The following is a 20875-nucleotide window of genomic DNA, read 5'->3' as shown; positions in this document are numbered from 1 at the left end:
ATATTTTTCATATCTTCATTACAGCATTCCATAATTTTGTGATTTTGCATAGGGTACTTGCATCCAACTTATTAGGAAATGTGAATTCCTAATATGAAACTATGAAATAATATTTCCAAACTGGAGAAAAAAACAAAATTTATAGCATGAAAGTTCCGCTAATTATCACCACTGACTCAGTTCTAAATCCTTGCTCAGTTAGTTCCCCAAAAATGTATAATAATAAGGTTATTATAGCATGTGAATCAGCAAAGTTAGGCACATGGACACATACCTCAAATCTTATGCTGTACTGTTTTAGTGCATACTTTGTGGTATATGTGTAATAACCTCAGAGTATAATTTTTATGATATTTTCTTGAAATTCTATGTTGTGTTACCAATTTTTAAGTGTACATAATATAAATAACCAATGTAAAATTATTTACCTGTCACTTCTGGGAACAGAGTTTCTATTTTCTCTTTTGCTGTGTCATCAAAATCAGGAACTTTCTGATCATCCATAGAATTTACACTGTTGCTTGTCTTCGATGGTATCACTGTTAAATGCAAACGTGTATCTTCAAGCTCACTGTTTACAATCTCTGATTTGGTAGCATTAATATCATATTTAACTCGTTTTTTAGGTATAATATCATCGTCATCATCATCATCATCATCGTCATCATCATCCTTATCTTCATCATCCGTCTCAAGTGATTTTGATAGTTTTACACCTAATGGTATATCATCATGATCACTTTCTTTTATCATATCTTTCTCATCCCCTGTTGTACTGATATGGTCATGTTCAAGATATGTTTTCTTGACTACAGCATCTTGTAAAACCACACGCTGCTTATTGTTCATAATTACATCATTTTGAGATGTAATACCTCTTTTCATCATTACACTTTCTGAGTTGTTATCAGTGATCTTGTTCAACATGACAGGAGGATCAGCAATGCTAGATTCATTTGTGACACCACTATGGGTGTCCTCAGTTCCAAATATCGCAGTATTTCCCAATTCAGCAGAAGTGACTTTATTTTCATTTATTGCTTTATCAGTTATATAGTCAGGGTAGTCCTCAAAGCTGGAAAAACCATTACTCTGTAAGATGTTACTCTGTTCTGAAAAATTAGTCTGGTCACTTCTTTCTGGGCTGTAATTATCCATACTGGCTCCAGCCTTGATACTATTAAGTCCAGGAATATTATCATCAATAAAATTATTTGACCTTAGCTCACTAACAGAATTGTGGCTGTCTTTATTTTTTGAGGGGATGTTTGTTTCTAACTCCTCAGCTAGGCTTTGGTCAGTTTCCATCATGAATGCATTTGCAACTTCATCAAAGAGACACAACAGTAACTCTTTTGTTGCTTCTAGAATGTCAGGAGATATTTGCACTATTTGATCAGTATCATGACAATGATTTGTAGTGTCAATGCATGAATTAGGTATCTTATTTGTTTCATTTAGCATGGCAAAAAATAATTTCTCCATACTGAACTGTCTGTTCTTGTTCACGTTCATTGTACTGGATGTATGAGAGCCTTCTTGATCAGTAACTCTGGTTTCCTGCACAGGTATACTCTCTTTGGGTTTCATGGCCATTGCTCTGGTTTCGTCTTTACCTTTAAGTTGTTCATATTCATATATTTGCGGCTCATAATGATGAATAAATTTAACTTCAGTGATCTCATTAGAGACAAGGCTTTCAACATCTGTTAGTAGTTTATTCATCACAGATAAAACTACCATGTGTTGATTATCAGCCCCCACAGAAAACTCAGCATGTGGCTTCTGTTTAAAGTCAGCATGACTACTTTGAGTGAATTCGCAGACTTTTAACAGTGATGAATTTTGTTTCACATCATCAATAGTTTGCATATCTGAATCTAGGTCATCTGTTTGAGGAACATGAATTAGATATGGCAGTCTTCCTCCAGCAAAATTAATATCTTGCTCCAGATTGCAAGCAATATTCATTCTTTGCTGCCCCATTCTATGTATATCGTTGAAACAGTCTTCCTCCTCCACATCATACATACTGCAATCACCTAGGTAACCATTTAACTCTTCACTAAGAAGTTCCTCTGTCTCTTCTGAACTTACACTGTCCTCAAACTCTGTAGTGTGTGTCAATGGACATCCAAAATGGACATGAGGGGAGTCTTCCAGTACATTTCTAGTAGTCGCAACTGTGTAATCACTGTATTTCTTCAGACAGCTTTTCAGTTGAGGGTTGTCATCACCAGTTTCTACCCATTCAGGTGCTTTATCATCATGGTTAACTTTCAGTTGAGTCTTTGATTCTTTGGGTAATTCAGTAGGCTTGTCTAAATTCTCAGTTAATCTTTGAACCAATTCACTAAGCTTAGGAACACTGTGTTGAATAAACCCTGAAACACAAAAAAAGGCAACATTTTACATCACTTTAATTAAAAAAATCATCTCCCCTATTGCAATTATTTTTTTCAGTCACCTTTGTAAACTCTTTGTAATATTTATAGACTGTGGCTATGCAAAATTTGCATGTTTGCTCACCTTACACAATCTTGTAAGAAGCTGTTAAGCAAAATGTACTTAAAACTTACACAAGAAGACTATTCATTATCATCCATGCTTTGACTAAAATTACAATATTGTACAATATTTGTATTGTAGGCCTGAAAAATTTAGAATTATATACTACAAGCATTAGATTGTTAGAACATAAAGATATACATATACCGGTATATATATATACACATACCATCATGTGAGTGATGTATGATGTCAAATACTGAATTATTCTCCACTCCCATTGTTGGCAAATTGTTAGATTTGTCCAAACCCTCAACTTCTTCAACAGAATTTTCTATGAGGAAAAAAAAACTATTATTTGTGATCACATTTTCTGGTTTTATGAGTATTCTTGAGTATAAGCACTTATACATTTGTAAGCTAAAAATATATTAAGGCCAACCCCCCAACCCCCCTCCACTCCCAAAAAAGAGGAAACATGTAAATAAGTGAAAACATATGATTCTGATGTACTTCATACTGAACAACATCAAGCAAACGCCTACCCTAATGTGTGTTTGTATCTTACCAGTGTCTGATATGACACAAAAATTCTCAGACAACACCCCCCCCCCAGCCACATATTTTTTGTGGTCTGACTTGATATATAGAATGGTAAGTGATTAATCTACCCAATTATGAAGGTTTTTTACATTTCACCCTCTCAGAACAGAACAATGCATTATTGATTTCATTATTTACCTAGTTTTGTTAGAGTTTTGCAACCAGCTTCTTTGTTGACTGCATTATGATTTTCAACCACCTGCTGCTCATTGTAATTCACACCACCATGTATAGTATGCACTGTATCATCACTCTAAAAAAATGTAGAATTTATAAAAATACAAGATGGCTAGTATTCAGATCATGAAGAGAATAATGCATCAATAACCTTATGTATTCAAAAATAGCAAGTGAGTTTTATAACCACTCATCATAAAGCCACAAAAAAAAACAGATTTTGCTTCTCAGCGATCATCATGTGAAACCTGTGACACATTTTTTGGGCAATTTTGCATACCAGTGATGTACAACACATATAGTAAAATAAAAAATTGTTGAAATACTATACATTTCTTCACTAAAATATTTTGCATAGTCTTAATTTATGGACTAAATGGATATAATTTTCCATTGGCTACATAAATTTTGCTCTACATTTCTATCGGAAAGGTATTTATGAATGTGCTGCCAAATGAATTCTTTTCAGTCTTAAAAGGAATTTACACCTACTGTAAAAACATTTCACAGAAAATATACAAAAAGCACTCTTTAAGTACATTTATCAAAAATTGGAGAACCAACAAAAAATTCATTGACGAAATGCTACTTCATTGGGAAAATGGTTGAACCATTTAAAACAAATTACAAAAATGAAATCTAAAAGGGGTATCCATTTTCACATTTTGACTGCCTGGAAAAGGGTGGGGTGGGGTATCTAGAGGTGCTGGTGGTACACTTTTATCATAATGCTAAGTAGCATTTCTTTTCACCTTTGAGTGGTAGTCACTAGCATTGTTTTGACTACAATTCTCAGCAACCTCTTGTGTTCCATGAACTGCTGGGAAGAGCACTGACTGAGGCTGAAAGATAAACGACACTTCAGACCCATCGTCTGTTTGAGATGATTGGCTGCATTTGGTTGACTCAACACCCACATGTTTCGCACACCCTGGTTGTTCCTTTTCAGAGGATACACATCCATTGTTATCATTATAGAAACCAGATTCTGCAAAACAAAGTAAAAGGTTACTACTACTCTAAATATTGAATATACAAGTTCTTTGGACTGCAACAAAAAAGAAAAAATTGTGTTCTTATGGTTGGCGAAATCATAGTGCACCAATCATAATACCAGTACTGTAAAATACTTTATTTTAGCTGGGATTAATTTTCGCTGAAAAGATTTATTGGGTGGTTTGTATGGAATTTATTTTCACTAATTTCTGACGAATTGAATGTCAAATGTAGGAAAAAAAGTATATTTGCTGGATTTCATTTTCACTGAATCATTCCTTCAGCGAAAATAGAGAAAATTAATTCCAAGCGAAAATAAAGAAGTTTACAGTACATATACTTGCATTTCAATTCAAAGTAAGTACACCCTCTATGGCAGTAATGTGTTAGTTTAGAAACATACTTTTCAAGGTCTATAATACCTCACCTACAACACTTGTGGTGGGGACAATAGTCAACAAATTTAATCACAGTTGAAGCTAATGACTAGTTGATTGATTTTGAAGCAAAAAAAACATATTCATGTGATTGTCCTGGTCACAGTGTGTGTCATTTAAAAACATGCTCTTCCCTGCTTTTTTCAGATTTTTGGTTGAATTTTAGAAAAAAAAATGAAATTTCATTTTACATGAAGAATCACAAATTTAATGACAATATCAGAAAAAATAAGAAGCTGTCAATGCATGTCAATTATAGAAAACAAACTGACCAAAAATGTTTTCATTTTTGAGGAATTTGAATGAGACTTTATTTTAAATGAAAACAGTTGGGTTTATCATTTTTTATAAGTATGAATAACTGTGCCTTATCAGACTTTGAGTGTAGTTTTAGATTATACTAGTAGTTCTGAGACAGGAATTAGGGTTACAGTTTTGATAGGTGTAAAGTGTCTGTACATGCATGGCTCAAACTTCATGGAAGCTACTGAGGTATTTACCAAGATGCCCCTAGGTGTCCTATGAAATGCGGGAATTTTCAAATTACATCAATAAAAATTATAACTTCAATGGAACCAAAATGGAAATTTCATAAAGTGGTAACAAGGCATTTTCGATTACTTTATAATAGTGAGATTTAACATTTTTAGGAGTATATACCCTCTCGGAATTCTCTACACAAACGCAATGTTTCTATGCCCAACAACGTTCACACGCGACAATTTTTTACCTGGTTGATTTGCTGTATTTTGATTGGCAACATCTTCAAATGGGACTTGTTGGTCAACTTCTATTGACATTGTTCAAATACAGTAAACAATATTTATTTCTTCTGCAAGAGAAAGGAAAAGTCTAAATGCCAATGAACTGTCCCATAGCTGTCAAACTGTCCTGGTAAACTGCACTGTTTTCTCTAGTGTCTGTGCAAACCAATGACATTTGGTAAAGTTCTATATAAAATACGAGTAAAACTTTGTGAAATATTTCCGGTCCTGAACATTCTAGAGATTAGAATCCTTTTCTGACAGTCAAAGTTAAACGATATAGGTTCGTTTTGCTTTTGAAAAGGCACAGCAGACATTTTGTTAAGCGACTTGATAATATGGTGTTAGTTTTGCATGCTACAGTATTTTTTAATTTCCAGTAAATGTTATCGTCGTATATTATATGTATAACTAATGTTTTGTGAGAAAAAAATTACTAACCAATTTTTCTAGAAAAATAATAAATACCTTACTTCTGGTTTTGTGTGAAACTGTAATTTTGTCCTCAAAACTGGGAAACCGTACTTGTATCTGCCGGTGACGAAGCTGTATACAAGCAGACGACAATTTGTGACGAACCGCCCTCTATGTCGTTCGCGAGAATTGAGAGTTCAAAGGTTGTGAGGCGTGGTCATGAAAAAATACTACTGTCAAAACAAATAAACATTGCACGAGTTTCATTATCCGCGAAATTCTCTGGCTTCATAGATATATTAGAATAAATAAATTTATATTAAAATGTTACCACATAGTCGAAATGTGGATTTTTGGTGATTATTATGGGGAAAACGGACGAATTAAAGTCCTGTCGTTGGTGGCGCTTTTGAACTAGCTGTCATTGCCATTTTTAGCCACGACTATTATGGTCTACGTCGAGCGTACAGTGGAAAAGATAGCAAAGGAAACTTATACAGTCGCCGCATTCAACCCGGAAATACACTTATAAATCTGCTCTCTTCAAGGATTAGACGTAAAACGGACTAATTTAGGACATACAAGATCCCGTGGAGCTTGAACTACACGCGTGTACAGTCTCCTTCGCCTGGAGATCGATGCTAAGGGGGCACTTTTGTCTTCGTTTTTAGGTGGGTAACGTTTTTTTTTACAAACTTGATTCTTGTTGACGTCAATTGACTTGCTACTGTGTCGTAGACAACCACACGGAATGCGGATGATTGCAGCGCTTAGCGTCTCCATGTCGTGCTTCATCGCCAAATTCATTGACTGCCGCCTGGCATCCGATGTGTTCTGTGTGTGGGCAAAACGTTTTTAAGTGTTTGTGGTTTAGCCTCTGTCCCGACCACAGAAAGGCAACCCTATTCATGTTTTGTCACGTGCCCAAAATGGCGACCGTCAAGTCCCGTCTGTACACCAACCATATCTTCGCGTTTCGCACTATTCACACTTGTTAAGGTCGTAGATCTCGTTAAACTCCTCTGAGTCGTTATGCGATAACTGATATTTAAAATGTTGGCGTCTTTTTCGATGTCGCGTCAAGGTCCATGTCGTCTAGCTCCTTTCGAAACAGCGTCTTAAATACAAAGTCGTAAATGAATTTAATTTAAAGGAAGTGCGAACTCCCTCGTTTCTTTATATCTAACTGTGTCGTATATCAAAGTGGGTATTCTAAATAGCGAAAACTGCATAAATAATTCTAAAAATAAAATTGTTTCTGAAATAACGGTACTTATCATTTATTATATGTTCACTTCCTGGTCAAATTCCAGATGTATTTAAAACGAGTTGATGACCTTGTTTCTCCGAGTGTCACTATAGATGCAGGTTTCTCCATTGTCTGTGTGATTGTTACAGTGCATTTACGTGTCCCACTCGAATCACGGTATGTCTTTTTGTTTAGTTCAAGACAGTTACAGAGAAACATTTTCTCAATTAGGCCTACAGACATGCTTTATGATTGTACAGTGCTGGACATATAACACAGAAATGAACAGTTAGTCTTTAGACAAACAGACTTGTGGCGGAATATAATCCATTTTATACCATGAAATTTGTGACATTTGGAACCCATATACTTGAAGCAGAACACACATGTGCATTCTACTATCTAGTATTGTTGACATGTTTTCTGGCTGGTCTTATACCTGTATCACAATTGCACTTAATGCTATATGCATTTCATTGAAATGCAATGAAGTTAAAGGAAGTAAAATTCACACTAAATATTTTGTGATAAGCAATATCAAACTGTGTATTTAATGAAAGCTCATAATTCATATCCATTAAAAATCGTCGTCATGCAAACCTCCTATGGTCATGTGACTGCTAAGTAAACAAATCCTGTATTGAAGATTCAAATGTGTAGAAATAAAAAACCTGAGAAACATAACATTCACAGTGGTTGATGTCTACTTTTGTCTAAAAATATGTTCTTTGTTTTTTGCATTTAGGTAGCCAAATCTTCAGAATGCGTAAATTTAACAAAATTCGCTGTTATGTTCATATTTATTACGTCTACAATCTTGAAAAGAATGAAGGAGTCTGATTTTAATGCTTGGTGGGAGTTACTGCATTGATAATTTAAATGGTCATGATACCTTCTGTGACTAATGTTTTGACAACCAGTAAATTGTAGATAATAGGCAAGCATCTAAAGATGTTCTAAAATTATTTCATACTTGACTGTGTGATTTATCGTACATGTAAATATGCAAGTCATAACAATGTGGGTTGTCAATTGTGACCAATTTGTAAGTATGTTCCATTTATGATAGAGCTCTAAAACGTTCTTACAATAATAGTCATCGCTATGGATTCTATAAAGTATAAAAATGTTCATTATGATCTCTGTGACTGCAATAAAGATTAGAACGGTATTTTTGTATGAGACACTGTTTTGCAAACAAAATAACTATATGTTGCCACAGGAAACAATGGCCACATTGTGAGCAATATAGTTATATCATTACTGTCTACATAGCTTTATTATATAATATTTTGCGAGTTATGTTGTCAAAAATTATTGGTACCATAAAGTCTCTTAGAAGCTGCATCACTAATAGAAGTCGCACCCATCCTTTTTCAACAATTGAGAACCAAAAATTCACCATTTCTCATACGTGTATATGCTCTAATAGAAGCCGCATCCCTTCTATTGCATTGTACCATTTTAATAAAAACTGTGGCTTTTAATACAGATATTACAGTGCCACTTAATCATGCATTTCTACCTTTGAAAATAAGACCGTGTCTACAGATGAAACGACTGGATCAATACATAATAATGTCACACTGAATATTGATTTTTCAGTCTTTTTTTTTTTCATGAAGTCGTTTATGCTTTGACAGCTCTACAGTGCATACTAAGAACAGAACATGCATTGTTTGTCATGCTTTTCAAAATATAATTGGCAAATCGTGCCTTGTAAAATTCTCGTAACACTCGCTGATATTTACATCAGGAAATGTCCTCAGCTGCCGGTATATATATATCAAATAAATAAAACACCTTGTGTTCATTTTCTATCTGATCCATTACGGGGTAAACCTGTTTGTGAAAAAAAAAAATCAATCTTAAGTGGGTTAGGTAGTCTGACAGGTATCTGCAAAAGAATAGGATTCTATTGTTTGCATAACAGTGTACATGCACGATAGAGGGGGACGCGCATATGACAGGGAGGAAATTGATCACTTTATTTTCTTGTCGTCAATTGCTGATGGCAGTATACACAGACTACTTATGTTTGCTGTCAGTCGGAACCTGTGATAAAGTAACAGTATCTCAAGATTTGATGATTTTTACCGATCATGATATTGATAATGCTGAACAGAAGATATAAAACTGAGTCTGTTCACATTTAAGAGTTGTGGGTATTAAGAAATAATCATTATAGTCAGTGTTATCTGCACTGTGAATTGTCTTTTGTTTTCCCAATTAAATTGACATCAATACCTAGTTAATTAATCTAAGAAATGAGCTAAGCCTTTATTATACAAATGTATGAAAATAAAATACATGATTGTGAACAAATTGTGTTGTCAACAAAAAATAATTCTAGCCAGAATACAAAATAAAGGATTACATGTGATGACACTTTATTTAAATTTTATCATTTTTTGATTGAATAAACTTTATTTCCCACAATTTGCTGGTAAACTGAATGAAACGCTTTGGAGTGAAATGAAGCTGATGACAGTACGTAAACAATTGTCAGCAACATTACCAACTTACATGTATACATTGTTTGGTAACAATTCCGTTATTATATATTCAGGGCCTGGAGCTACCGGTATAAGAAATTTGAGACTATGCCTGCATGTGTATTCTCACATGTTATTGGTGTTTGCCTTATGAAACGCAGGGTTCAGTGCTCTTGTACAACTAGGGACAGTATCGTGACAATTTTAGCATTCAGCATTATAATTGATAAACGTAATGTACCTTTTAGCTTTTTTTTGGTTGTTTGTAAATAGTATTATTATCTAGAGTTGTAGGAAGCATTTTCAATATATTTTTTATACCGTATTTGGGCATTTTATGATGTCATCGCTCTGCATCATTGAATGCACAGAATAGCATTAGGTAGGATGTGAGTAACGCCAATGTAACGTCACAACTATAAGTGCATTAGTGAACATTTGTGTGAGATTTTACGTGACATGGGAATTCAGGTGTGAAAATGGAAATAGACATGTATCTATAGCATTGGACTGATAATAATGTTAATAATACCATAAACTCTTTTAATTTCACGTTTTAATTTTCACAAATTTTGAGATTCATGCAAAATTATTACGAAATTTAGAAATCCATTAGGATCCTCAAATAAATACTTTCACTGTGTGCGCATGATAGGATGTACATTCCTGCTAATGTAAATTCTATTGGAATAACATGTACGTGTATATTTCCAGGTCAACAATTTCTAAATCATTATGTAACACCCCAACCCAGGATAACATTGGTATTTAGAATAATGTGCGCCGACCCAGTAAAAAACCCGATGATACATGTGGGAGTTCTTAGTTTATTGGTTATGTAAATAAAATATTTGTTAATGATCATAATTAGTCAAAATATTGTGATACAAAGCATTTCAGTGATGAAGATGGAAAAGAGCCTCGGCATGAAAACACGCATGATTGGCTACAGACATATTTAGTCTTTACATGTGCCTGCATAACGTAATCCATGAACTCGTTCTTTTTGTGATTTAAACCGTCAATCTGAATCATCTCCTTTTATATCGCATTTATTGTGTTTTCGTAAATTCATAGGAATTTAACTTTTTTTTTATATTTTATTTTATTTTATTTTTACGTTAACCACATATATAAATACATAAAATTATCCCATCAAAAGTGTACAATTTCGACACAAAACCATGGTAATGAGATAATTATAAGAATAGGAGTTTAACTTTATCAGACATGAATTTAAAAACTTACCACTCCTAGCTTGGTGATATTACATTATATATCAGACTAATTTGAATTAAATCTACCAGTAATAATAAAGAATCCTACTTTATTTAATTATTACGCTGACTGTGTACCAGTATGTGCAGGTTTACGAAAATTATATAGATGTTAATGATTCTGTATTCTGTTTTTTGGGGAGGCGTTAGTAATATAATGTATAGTTGCTTGTTGTAGCAAACATTCCATCTGATCATTCATAGATGGTTTTAATAAATTACTAGTTTAATCTGTATAATATTAGTTGATAAACTAATAACCATTTTTTATTTATTTATTTATTCTTTATGTGTTTCTTTTTAATTTTGGGCATACAGTAATAATGTGTTCTTTTTCTGTGCAGGTATATAAAAGATATGCGAGGCAGTTTTTGTTCTTGGATAACCACAAATTTGTTCATGAAATGAGTTCCATTTGTAGGGAATTTCCCCCGTTTAGATTCTAACAAAGCTAAATGACATGTACAGTACACTCCGGACAACTAGAGCAATTATATCCAAGCCTACCGGTATATCTATTTGTCAATGTTTTTTGTATTATGGGAATTTAGTGTAAGTTGTTGTGACAGATTCGTTGCGTTTGTGATTCCTGTATACTATGCTTGTATGTTTACATCTGTATCTATGGCTGTCAACAAAAATCTTTGATTTCGAGATCCGTTGAAAAAAGTTACAGCAGAATTGAAAATTTATTCAGCGCATTTATATAAGAAAAAATGTATGCTTTCTTACACAACAATGGGAGTCCCGCTCTAATATCAGGTGTCATGGTAACATAATTTGTGGCTAATGCAATCAATGCCCTGTTTCAAAGGGTCTCTGCATTGTCACAATTAAATCTATTTTATTTCCTCTTCCTTGTTGGAGTAATTTCAAGATCAAAAGTTCATCCTTTGTGTCGGTTGTATGACTCATTCATTGTTACTTTTCTATGCGCATTTCATGGATCAGTTATTTTTTGGAAATCATTGTAATGTAATTTGTCCAAAACTTTCATCAGTTGTAATATAAGTACTGGCAGATTACAAACGTATATTCATACTCGCAACCACGGTAAAGTACCCTGTAAGCAAGCGTGCACCTCAGTATGCGACAGTCACTGACTGAGTTAACAAAGTAATCATTAAATTGCTGTTTTATTAATTTTCATGATTTGTTTACTGTTATGTAAACATTTAATTTTCACTGCTAGAAGTATTCACGATTTCAGGTTTTTATGGTATTCGTAATTTTGCGAAAATTGATGACAGTACATGTTGTAGGACCGTCAAAATATATTCGCTGCTACAAAATTTTGTGATTTTCACAGATTCGTGAAAATGTGTTTTTTTCAGAGACTCATCACCATAGATTGCTTTACACTGATTTATAGTCTTGTCCAGTAATATTAAAACAACATCTGTATCGTTTTGGACCGATCGATTCTAATGGGAAAACAAGTTAAATTCCGCCATCTTTCATTTCAAATTGTACTCTAGGGTGATACTGTTAAGTTTATAGGGGTCTTGGGAGTATTATAATTTGAAGGGTTATCCTTAATATGCACTTGTAAATCGCTTGAAATATGTCCTTACTTTCAGATTTGGGTGATTTTCATTGTGTTCTAACAGTTTTTCGATTCGCTTTCCATTTGATTTTTTGTTCAAATTTTATTTCTTATGCTATCCGACCATGTTCTCATGTGAGGGTGAATCTTCACAGAGTATTATAGAGTAGGAGCCCCCACTCTATAAACAATAGCTCCTGACTACTATAATAATAAATACATTATAGGGGATTAATATATGCAAATGTTATGCAAATAGACCATTTTCCGTACACTGCGAGAATCATGCGTTATGCGTGGAATCGAACGTAAAAACAGGACAAACAAAGGTCATAGCGTCTTAGTGGCGTCAAACATCGCGTGGGATTCGACAAACGCGAAAGTATTTCGGGGACATTTCCATGCTTAATAGTGTGCTGTACACATTTGATGATAGGCAATTTCGATTAAGTAAGGGTATTCGGAAGCAATATTCCTCTGTCGAAGATCAGCTGGTCGGTGTGAGCTACGAAATAAGGAAATTCGAGTTCAAAATCAAATCGTTCTATTTTTGCGGCAGACGTTCGACGCGCGTCTTTCATGCATCTCGCGAGATCTCGCAATTGTACGGAAAATCCCCTATTAGCTGAAATCATCAACTACTAGTATACTAGTATGTAAGAAAAAACACAAGAAGTACAAGTTTGGATGTTGTTTTTTTTGTAACCCTTTAAGCACAAAAGGCAGTTTTTGGCACCTCTCACAAAAGAAAACCTACATTTTTTTTCCAATTTTCCCCAAAATTTGTTCCAAAATCTTTAGTTGGTAGAAAATTAAGCCTATTTGATCCAAAATATTCCTCTAAAATTTTGGCAAGAACAAATATGGTGCTCAAAGAATTATCCACATGTTGAGATAAAAGTGAAATAAGCTTATGCGAGTTAAAGAGTCAATTGGCATCCAGGATAAGATAGAGCAGTGTCAAGAACCTTGAATTTATCAAACTGTGGTATGTGACAGGGATGAACCAATGACGACTTAGGGTCATTCTAGTTCTCATTTATAAACAGCAAATACAACTGCTACATGCAGAATCTTCGTAGTTTATTCCTTGCTTTATGAATCATAATGCAAAAACTAAATTTATTTTGATAATAAATGAAAATGATATAATTACTGAAAAACTAAATTTATTACATTTTCTACATCAAATCGCTATATAAATAAATAAAGCAAGTTACATTTTTGTTATTTTGTAACATGTTATTCTTTGTTTTGTTTTGTAAATATTACCCTTATTGTGCTCTTACATAACTCTAGTGATCATACTGCTGATTTCTCTGGAGACAGTGTTGTGTCTAATAAATATCTATCTTTGATTGTGTTTTTTTAAATTTTTGCCAACCAGTATGTACAAATGTCTAACATGTCAGACACAAAACAAAATTGTCTCAAAATCTTTTATGACATCATTACCTATATACTTGTTGATACCACAGTCCCATACATAGTGTATATATTCAATAACATCAGTAGCAAACTTATGTGCAAACGACTGGCTCTTACCAACTGTTACTGCACATGTGGGTACAACCTGAAAAAGTATGTCCGTGAGCAAATGACAACAAAATTGGACATTAAACTTAGACCTAAACATGTTTAATCCAAGACACTAGACATTTTCTAGTTTCCTTGGTTTAATATACTGGGTTTTCTTTGAAACAAGATCATTAGGTGACCTTGAAAATCATAACTACGGTCTATCTCTATATAATGTAGGTTCAATAGAGCAAATGTTTTGACTGGCCTGTCCCTGACTGATAGTTACATTCCTATGCAAGGGTATGCATGTCATGCTTCAATTAATGCCTGATATCTGATGTGAATTGGATGCTGTTGAAAACACTGAATGGCACAGTAAGCTTGAGTTCAAGTAATTGCTTAGATGATAGTCGACTTGTTGGGGATGGGGGTGCTGAACTGTATAACTACGAACTCACTGTGTTGTACTCACAATGCTTATAGATTACATGTACATGCATCTAGACTCAAATTTAATAGTACCCCAATGCATACAGACTACCAATTTTTATCGCAAAGCCACCATTTTTCAAATGTAGTGGCCTAGATTGTATTTTTTACATTACCGACTCTGTGTTCAAACCTCTGTGTGTCCTTGAGCAAAGCAACATTTATTTTTTTAGGTTCACACTTCTTTGCTTGGCTGTAAGTATCTACTCAACCTGATGGAGTACCATATATCACCACAAGACTAGCAACTCCTAATACTGGTAGCCCACCAGGCTTCCAAGAAATTGTGTACATTGAGAAAATAACTACTAACACAAGAACGCTGTAATAATGAATATAATATCACTACATGTACTTGCATATTGAAAATAATTATTTTGTTTTTCTCTTTGAGTCACTCATTGTCAACCCAAACTGAATAACTGAGTTTTGATAAAACCTGCAAATTAAAAGTTATTATATTCAAAATTGATGTGTTATATCAAATAAATGACTGGATGTTTTCGTCTAAGGCGTGACAGTGTCAACATGGCATTCTGCAACTCAAGAAATCAATACTAGTTAATGATATGTGAAAACGTCATGCACCTGTCATGACAATATTTGTATGGTATTTACATGCAATTATAGAAGTCAAGTTTTCATTTAAAGCGCGGTAGTCGTCGCATGTGCGACATTTGTGTTGATAAACATTGATTTTCCCACAAATCAATGCACTCTTCTAATGAAAATCACAAGTATGAGGTTTGACCTGGGCGCGATTTGCACTGAATGCCGCCTTAGACTCCTTCAATACCTTCCAATAACATGAAAATTACTTAGTTAAAGCTTGGAAACGTCTCAGTTCGTACTCGTTGATCTGCGCAACAGTCAAAGTCGCCATCTTTGTTTATATGAGACCCATATATCTCGCACATGCGCAGCGCGTCGACTACTGCGCTTTAAACTAGTTTAACTTCAGTCATATTTGAGCTTTTTACTCCTGTTTGTTTGGGAGTTTTTCATACATTACAAGGTCTCTGCAATTAACACCTCTCAATGATTATCATTAGCCATCCAAATGTATCCAAACTTTTAATAACATGGACTTAATATGAACCGTGAAAATTAAATATTGACTACTTTAAATGCAGCACATTCCCCATCTTCACACAACCCCGTAGATGGTTGATTACGCTTAAGTTGACTGCTCTTTCAATTAACCAATCAAATAATTGGACGTGATTGCATTTAATTTACTGTCAATACAATGTGTTTTTTTGTTACAGTTTCGGAGACATTGGAAAGTGCTGGAGAATAAAAACAAAAAACAGACACAGTTTCTGGATGTGAATCTTAAAATAATATTCATAAATTTATTATTATTGATATTTCACACTAAGGCAGTTCAAGCAGAATTCAAAATTGCACTACTGAGCATGTTACTGCACATACATTATAAGTACAATTTGCATCATGGGAGAAACGTCACACTCAAAACTCATTGAAACAACAGTCAATTTAACAATATTAAGATTCATATCAATAATTTTATATGTCTTTTTTCATTCTATGTAACCAAGCAAATTATGAGATGTGAAGAAATAATTTCACCATAGAAACCAGTATAAAATGTAAAGTTTGGCACCACATTTTGGACTATTGTTCTCTGAAAAAATTGTATAGTAAGTGTTCTTGTAGCATGGAGATAGTGACATACCATCTTCAATTCTGATTTCTGACAAAAGAAAGGCATTTGTATCAGTGTTCTGACTATAAATCTCGCTAGCGCAGTGATTAATTTGCATAACAATACAACCTGATTTACAAAATAAATTATTTTGGAATAATAGCCTTCATTACCATAAAAATAATTGGCATTTTTTTTTTTAAATATTGTGCATGGTAAAAAGCGATGCTCAAGGGTGCCTGCCGCAAAGAAAATAAAAACCTGTCCAATTTTATTCAGTGTCAATGCTTAACAAAATACTAGCATTGTTAATTAGTTATTGTCATCACATTCTGTGAACGAATTTGAATAACAAACATTAATTTTTCAGAGGGTGAAAAGTGCATTGACCTCATCTGGAAGATATGGAAGTGGGAAAACCATTAAGAAAGGTGGAAGTGTAGTCTTGGCTAAGGGGTGGGGTTGTTAAAACAGTTGGCACTTTGCCAATATTTGGATTGTGAAACTAGTTTCTTATCATTGAAAGTAATTTATGGGTGTGAACTTATCTTAAAATAACCATTTCCGGGTTGTGGCGTAATATCGTACGACTTCTAGGGAGTATATGTATGTAAAACTGCTCTTAATGTTTTGTTTTTTATCACACCACTTGAAATGGGCTATAAATAAATGATCTTATTTGGTATATGCTTATTTAATCGGTCTGTAATGTTACTGTACCACTATTAATATCTGTTTATTATTATCTTTTTAAACCACTTATCTAATGGGCTACTTATTCCCTATTAAACAACTTTATATTGAATCGTAAAATCACTGAAAATAAAATCCAGAAGACAAAAAATGGAAATATTGTAAGCCACTTTAATTTTCGTGATTTTGTAAATTTGATGTTATTTTTTTTTTTTCCTTTTAAATAGATCATTGTTGGTAAAATTTAAAACTTGTGGATGGTTCAGTCATTGTTCATTCTCCTCCACTGACCAGAAACCTGTGTTTTCAAAAACAGACAATTTAGCTCCACACTCATTTCGATAATAAACCCCATTGGTGTGATTTTACAGCACATTTACATTATTTGCAGTTTTCTTTCGTTTCTGCACGAAGTGAAAAATTTATTTTTTACCTAAGGTGTTCATTAGTCGCTCACAAAGTCAGAGCGATGTACACTATATGATGATACGTGGGATCAAGTAGCTGTTTTGACAGAAAACAAATTCTGGCTAATTTTGAAGTTATTAATTTCAATTTAAACAAACGACAAATGATTGTATAATTGATTTCAAAGACTTTAAATTATTGACAGGGAATGTCGTTTATAAAGGCTTGCTGGCAGTATAATTATATGCTAGATATCTGTTGTTGATCAACTGAAGTTTTCTGTTAAATTGCTGAAAAAAAGAAAAAACAAAGAGACAGAGAAAGTCTCTGCGGGCATTTGCGTTATCAAATAGAATATACTACATTGAAATGTGTCTGAACCAAACAACAAAAGGGGGACTACTTTAAAATCTGTATTAGAAATCACGGCTTCTATTAAAATGGTACAATGGAACAGAGGGGATGCGGCTTCTATTAGAGCATCTACACATATGAGAAATGATGAATTTTTGGTTCTCAAAGAATGGGTGCGACTTCTATTAGGGATGCGGCTTCTAATACAGATTTTACAGTACTTTAAATGCAAATAGTGACATTTTTCTGGTGTCCTACGACGTGGATTGTTAGCGACTTTTACGAATATACTTTTGCTATATATCGGTAATCCTGAAATCACAAACATTTGTAGCAGTGAAAATAAACAGTGAAAAAATAAGCAGTATACAGTATGGATTTTGACAGTTTTTACAGTATATGCATTATGCATCACTGTGAATCCTATGTACATGTAGGTGAATTACCCACATTGGCATACCTCCTGGCTTTAGTAATTAGAAAATGAGATGTCTGGATTCTAAATAATAGGAGCTCTAATTGGCTTTCTGAAGGGCATGTCTGTATATTATACATTGAAATAGGTATGCGAGGGGTCTTTATTATGTCATCTGTGTGGTTTATTTGGTATGCATTAAGCATGATACAAATGGTCCTCCTGCACGTTTTGTTCTTGCATGTAATGTGATGTGCGTGCACATGCTAAATTTTTGACTATTTTAATTTTAATAAAGCATTTCTCAATAATAAAGTTCTTATTCTATACTAAATATTTAATAATGGAAGTGTGCTTACTGATTTTCAAAGAGAATTGTCTTTGTCATTCATCTCATGGGAGCCATCACCAGACAAGTGAGGGAGACAGGGAGAAAGACAAAGATAGGAGTGGAGGATCCTTGGGGTTTCACTAAGCTTTCAGTCTCCAACACAAATTTAAATGTATCTACAACAAAACATTTCCACAACCAATGGATTATTCTGAGTACAATTCAGCAAAACACTGTTGTTATTATTATTATACGCCTAGCTCTGTAACCTGCGGTGATGAGTGCTACAATAATTTTCGTTATTGTAATCTGTTTGACCTTTGATCTCTCCGCTTAATCAATGAAAACACATTGGGGAGCATATATGCCCAAGCATGCAATGTATTAAAAAGAACCTAAATTCCGATATTTTGTAAAACAATTTTTTAAAGATGCTGGAAAGAAAGGATCAGCTAAAATATCGCTTTCGCTTTCAGAACCAGTTTGCCATTAAGTTCTCAGAGTGTATATAAATCAGTGATTTTTAGCAAACACACGGCCCCTACCAGGTACTTGTATCCAGAATTAACTTCTATTACAAAACTATTTTTGCAATTAAATTGAATCGAAAATTTAATGACTGACAATCCTTAATTTAGCATCCAACACATATACATGATACCTCCAGGCTATCACTCTTCCTCACTTTAAACTGAACATCAATGGTTAATGAAATAGAATAATTTTTATGAGAATTTATGTCTTTGGGACAAAAAAAAACCCAAGTGGAAATCACCTGAAGAAAAATGATTACAGATGCACTTCTTTTCAACTATAGGATTACTAGGAGATCTTTCAGAGATCAGAAATGTCACCCTAGTATCGCAACATGCTTCAGGTGATGCTGTTGACATAGCAACCAATGGAGAATCTCCTTAGGTAGATTTGCTGATCCTCTCTTTTTATATGTTAATCAAAAGAAGAGAAAGAATAAAAAAATTCCACTTTTATGACAACAACGATGATTTACCTCTGTTAAAAATATAATAGGAAATAAGATAATGAAATTTTACATATGTGAGAGGGGTAAAGTGGGGGATAAATGAGATAAAAGTTGAACTGTTGAAAGATGAAGTGGCGAATCCATTATGTTTCGGCTTATTCAAAATACAGGAAAGGTTAATAGCCTTCAGTTGTATTTAACGATGAACAAGGTCAGTACAATGTGAGTGCCTTTTATAACAGCGCAGAAATGCTTCCTATACTGTTGTTCCACCTGTGCTTACATCCCACCAAACAAAGTAAAAATCCTACACATATTTTATGAGACGATATTTTTTTTTCTTTCATTCGTGCACTTTAAATTGAGATGCCTCAACGGAAATCTGCCAATGTGACATTTGCATTAAAGTAATAAGCTGCTGCTCCTTCCCCTGGGATAATCGTAAGATAGCGGGTATTGGGGGCCTCGCTTGTCTATACTATGCGTAAGTTAATTTAATTTTGTCGTGTAGATTCTACATGCAGTTATATGAATATGCTGGAGATCTTTTCAACATAACGATTACTTTTTTTTTTTCAATGAGTACGCCAGCTGATTCTGCTGACTACGCCCATTGCATATTTAAACTGTTTATTTCAAACAGTGCCTCAAAACTGTTCATCTATAGAAGGAATCTGCCAGTTGTCATTTTCAAACAACCTAGTCATCGCATGCATTGATAAACAATCAATAAATTGAGACATTTATTTCAATTAATAGATGCTCTGTTCTCTCATGGGCACTATAAAAATGATCACACTTTTGTTAATATGTTGATTATTATTTTGCTTGTATTGGATATTTTAACGCAGGTCAAGTGTGAATAATGTGAGTATAATACCGTGATACCATCTGGTGTTGACTTGTATAAGCAATAATGAACCAATACATGTACCAATGCATGTGTCACTATACAAATAGCTTTGGGTACTGCATGGATGGTTACCCTGATAGTTGGTCACTGCATGGTATCGTGAATGTCCCGGATTAGCTGCATCTGCTGCAGTGCCATTATTCATTGAGTTTTGACCCCCCCCCCCTGGGGTGATGTGTCACATATACTATTGTTGTATTCATTACTCACAGTCCAAATATTGATACTAAATTATAATTATATTAACATCTCTTGGAAGCGATGAATAGGAATAAAAAAATAAAATGCTGAAAGACAAAAAATTTGAAAATATAAGAGAAAATAAAAAAAGAAGAAATACTGTAATCTTTGCTGCTAATACTTACTAATTTTCCCAACTGAAGATTTTATGAACATTTTGCTCTCACAAAAAGCGCTTTGCAATATTACCTTTTTATGTTCTGTATTCCACAGTGCCATAGTGTCTTATTCTAGTGGCTAGTTTAAGGTAGCGAGACTATTATTTGTGTTGAAAATTACGATTTTCACATTTATTTATTAATTGATGAAATGCACTATAAATTTTCATCTGATAAAGTCAACATAACATAGAATGTCATGTAAGTTGGTTAAAATGTAGATTTTCTGAAGGGAA

At 33.8% G+C, this 20875-nt stretch overlaps 1 protein-coding gene across 1 annotated transcript in view; it reads left to right on the top strand.

Moving 5' to 3' along the window:
• The first annotated feature begins 6325 nt into the window (after positions 1 to 6325).
• LOC100377384 (CYFIP-related Rac1 interactor B-like) overlaps positions 6326 to 20875 on the top strand; it is an 85051-nt gene continuing 70501 nt past the window's right edge. The window contains exon 1 of the mRNA XM_085493116.1: positions 6326 to 6570. The gene's annotated coding sequence lies outside the window, so the exon portion shown is untranslated. The remainder of the gene's footprint in view (positions 6571 to 20875) is intronic.

The sequence above is a fragment of the Saccoglossus kowalevskii genome, chromosome 18, assembly GCF_978046115.1.
Source record: "Saccoglossus kowalevskii chromosome 18, keSacKowa6.1, whole genome shotgun sequence".
Lineage (NCBI taxonomy): Eukaryota > Metazoa > Hemichordata > Enteropneusta > Harrimaniidae > Saccoglossus > Saccoglossus kowalevskii.
Note: the sequence above shows the minus strand (reverse complement) of the source record. Positions and strands in the feature narration are given on the sequence as shown.